This window comes from Panthera leo, chromosome B2 (genome assembly GCF_018350215.1).
Source record: "Panthera leo isolate Ple1 chromosome B2, P.leo_Ple1_pat1.1, whole genome shotgun sequence".
In the NCBI taxonomy this organism is placed as follows: domain Eukaryota; kingdom Metazoa; phylum Chordata; class Mammalia; order Carnivora; family Felidae; genus Panthera; species Panthera leo.
This window is the reverse complement of record NC_056683.1, coordinates 120,755,447-120,760,195: the sequence shown is the minus strand read 5'-3', so window position 1 is coordinate 120,760,195 and position 4,749 is coordinate 120,755,447.

Here is a 4,749-nt window from a genome sequence, read left to right as displayed (position 1 = left end):
TTCCTCTAAATAAAAAGAACACAGAATTGTATACTAATGATGGTTAAAATGGTATCTTTGTTACGTGTATTTTACCACAATAAACGACAACAACAACAACAACAACAAAACACAGAACTTCATAACATCCTTTATGGAAATGTAAATCCTAGCTAAACTTCTTGGTGCCAGCCTAGTGCCAAGCTCTGTGAAAAGCCCTCAGCATGTTTATCTTCCTGAATCCAGATTTCTCCAACCTTGGTGCTTTCACTGCCCATTAAGAAAACAAAAACAAAAACAAAAACAAAACTCTGGGGGCACCTGGGTGGCTCAGTTGGTTAAGCACTGGACTCTTCAGCTCAGATCATGCTTTCACAGTTCGTGATTTCGAGCCCTGCATCGGGCTCTGTGCTGGCAGCATGGAGACTGCTTGGGATTCTCTCTCTCTCTCTCTCTCTCTCTCTGCCCCTCCCCTGTGCGCGCGCTCTCTCTCTCTCTGGAAAAAGAAAAATAAGTAAACTTTAAAAATCAAATAAAAAGAATTCTGAAAGGAATGATTTTCCAAAGGGCATGAAATTGGCAAGAAGTGAACGCAGAGCCAGCCCAGAGAGTGAGCCTGGCCACAGAAGCCCATCAGTTAGCACATGACTCCTTCCAGCCTCTCAATACAAATGAGTTCCACTCCTGGAACTGTGACTGTGACATTCCCAAAGAGAGTTGACTGACTCTTCCTTATACATATGTAGTGAAACGTGAAGCTTAACAAGATAAAGATTATTTAACATAAGGATCTGGGGATTTTAGGGCTATATTTTCTGCTCTGCACATTAAAATTCACAACGGTCCTCTGTACTCACGGTATGGTTACTAATCGATAAGTGGAATTTTCCTTATACAATTAAGTAACTGGAGTGTGCTGGCCAATTAAATTTTCTGGCTCTATTAGTAATGAATAGAAAACTTGTCTTCATCTGAGGTACTGAAAATATTCCTGAGATATATTAGTTCGCCTTCTTTTCTTAGTAGGAGAGTGCAGTAGGATCTTCTTGTGATAAAAGAATTTATTACGCAGTCATTATAAATATCAGTGATCATTGTTTAAACATATATTAAGCTGAATTTATACTGAAACTGTGCTATATCCTGAAAATGCCTTTTTTGACATTAAGTTATCAATACGGGTTTGTTTTAGATAATTTTCTCCTATGTTTTCTAACAATAGAATTTTCAAAATGATTCTGGCTAATTGGATGCCAGTTAATAAGGTTTGGCTAACAAAGATGTTTCTTTCTTTCTTTTTTTTTTTTTTTTTTACTGTTTTTTAACGTTTATTTATTATTTTGAGAGAGAGAGACAGGGCACAAGCGAGGGAGGGACAGAGACAGAGAGGGCGACGTAGAATCCGAAGCAGGCTCCAGGCTCCGAGCCATCAGCACAGAGCCTCACATGGGACTCAAACTCACGAATCACGAGATCGTGACCTGCGTCAAAGTCAGATGCTTAACCGACTGAGCCACCCAAGGACCCCTGACACTAGTGTTTCGGGCAGTTCCATAAATGCATAATTCTTGAATTGCTAAGTTTGGAGGAAGCTGTATAGTGAAAGACACTAAATCAGCACAAACACAGAGCGTTGTTTGTAAAACAGAGGAGGCTGTGCTTTCACAAAATACACATTCCTGCCATGCCCTTGACCCCTATCCCACCTCTCACCCAGGTACTCCCTTGGAGAAGACAGGCAGGTGTGACTCTGGCCTCCCTCGCTCCTCACCCATAGTTACTCCTTGTTTTCCCCCTTTAAGTCTCCTCACTACAGAGACAGAGAGAGAGAGAGAGAGAGAGAGAGAGAGAGAGAGGAAATGTGTACTATAGGATCTCTACTAGTCAGCTGGTCAAAGTTCTTAGCTAGTGTAGACATGCCTTCGGCAACATTCCTCACAGACAACAATCGAGTCTGAATGTTAATTCTTTCAGTTTATAGGGACCTCTATGTCATTGGAAATTCCTTCCTTTGTCAGATCATTCTAATTGCTATAATGTTTCCACCATCTCAAACGGTCAACTATTGATACTAGTTCCAGCACCTGGAGCCACCCAGATGATGAACACGCACTCTTCCTGAAGCAGACTTCTCGCGTCTTCTTTGCCTAAGACCTGTCCTTATCCAGTTACGGCGTTGCTAGAAATGATAAAGCCGGAGGCTGGACAAGGCTCCTTATAACCTCTGGACAAAATATCTGTTGGTATGTATTGCCTTGTCTTACAATATAAAGCATCCCAGACTCCATTTTTTCTGCTTAACGTGGATGCGAGTTACATTTTGCACGGTGAGAGCAGATTCTTCTCAGGTATCCACATCCAATGGAACTATGCTAAAAGCCACACACACAACACGTTTTAAACAGACAACATTCATTCTCCTACCAGAGTGCTTAGCTCCCAGGATGAATACAGGAAGACTGATTGACACGCCCCAAAATAATCTACACACACAATTATCAACACATTAGAAGGCAGCAGGTTGACAGCGGTCCAAGATAATAAACAGGTAAAACATTGCATAATTAGGTCTTAAGATTTCTTTAGTTGTGAAATGTGTGTGATTCACTTGGTGATTCTGGGTGTAGGTTAGGAAATGTTCACCTCTCTTAAACCGAGTCTGGTAGGAGCCAACCAGGCTCCATGCTTTACTAGTCTACTGGGTGTTTGTTCTGCTGGGTATTATTAGCCAACCAGTTTGACAGGAATTCTTTGTTGTTGGTGGTGTTTTTTTTGTTTTGTTTTTTTTCACTGATGTGATGTCTTTTCTGACTTGTCTGAACAAACACGTTGTTTTGGCCAGTGTGTGGAGAAACCTGGAGGCGGTTTTGGAGAAGATAGAGCACTCTTCCAAGGAAGGACTATTATACGGTTGCGGCCACTGATGAGAAATGATTATTTTGATGTCCACATGTTGGTGAAGCCACTGGAGGGCGGGGAAGCAACCCTTCCCATTGGTGTGAATGGTAGAGGGTGATTCGTCAAACCGGTTTCCCCTGAAAACATTCTCAGCCAAACGCTTCCTAACTTTTCTCTTGCCTGAAGTACCTCTTATAGATTGGAAAGGGGGTGGTTTACACTGAAACTTTTGGTGCTTGGTATGAAGACATCCAAAATATTTTATTTGTGGGCAGTGAAATGAAGGGAGAAACCAGACTGCCTACGGGAAAAGCATCAGCCTTTGATCAAACTTGAAATCAGATCCCAGCTTTGCCATCATTAACTTCATGGTTTCAGAACCTCACTGAATCTCAGTCCTTCACTGTAATGGACTACTGTGAATTTCAGTAACTTACAACAACATCGAGGATCCTGTCTAGCGAGTGGTTCTCCGAGTGTGGTTCCCAAAGCAGCAGAAGCAGCAGCATCTGCGAACTTGGTAGAAATGCAAATGCCCTGCCCCACCCCAGACCTAATGAATCAGAAGGGGACAGGAAGGAAATGTCAGCAACCTGTTTTTAACAAGCCCTCAATGTGATTCCCATGCATGATAAATTTGAGAACCACTGTCCTGGCGTATGAAAGTTCCTCAAAAAAAATGGCAGCTGTTACATATTTCATACATATTTCATAGTAGTCTAGTACTTTACGGCTTACAGAGTTGCTTCTCCACTCAAAACACCATCTACTTTCCTCAGGTTTGCGTTCCCTTTGACCCAGTAAATTCCACTGCAAAATTTTCCTAAGGAAATAATCAGAGACGTTCAGAAAGATTCATGTAGTAGGTTATTCACTGAGGAATTAATCATGCAAGTGAAAATTTGGCAACTACAGTTAATTAAACAATATGGGGTTGGTTTAATAAATTATGACATCTATATAATGGAACACCGTGTAGCAATTAAAAATCAGTGTAGATCCTGTTTGTCAGAGCAGGTGCTGAGAATCATCTACCTCAGAATCACCTGGGATGCTTTTCAAAATGCAGATCTCTGGTCCTCATCTCAGATTTATGAGTTAGACTCTGAGAGTGAGGGACCTCAGGATCTTTATTTTCCACATGCTCCCAAATGTGTGGGACATTTAAAAACATTTAAAAACCGTGTTAATAGTTAATAACATGGCAGATATTTGTGGTATTTATTGAATGAATAAAAACACATTATAAAGCATATATTTACAACATCTCAGTAATATAGGCTCCATAAACATGTATGCATGAGGAAGACCTGAAATTCATGTGCTAAAATGCTAAATAATTATCTCTGGATGGTAAGATGGCAATTCTGGTGGTCGTTGATTTCCTTTGGTTCTAAAGTTTCCACATTGTCCGTAACGTGTGTAACTTTTCAATGAGAAAAGTGATGTTACCTCGAAAACCATGTTTTACTTCATGTGTCATTTAAAAGTTTTTTAAAGGTTTTTACTCATTTTGGGGCGGGGGCGGGGGGAGGAGGTGGGGGGAGGGGCAGAGAAAGAGAGACACAGAATCTGAAGCGGGTTCCAGGCTCTGAGCTGTCAGCACAGAGCCTGATGCGGGGCTCGAACCCACAAAGCATGAGATCATGACCTGAGCCGAGGTTGGACGCTTAACCGACTGAGCCACCCAGGCACCCCTGTGAATGTGTCATTAAACAACGGAGTGGAGACTTTATGTTTCTACCTGAGAAAAGAAAACTCTGATGTAAACAATATGTGTGCACGAAATCGAGAAAAATAATAAAATCGAGACATAGATGGACAAAACAAGTACATCTGTGTGCCGCGGGAAGAATATTTAAATCTGCTTGA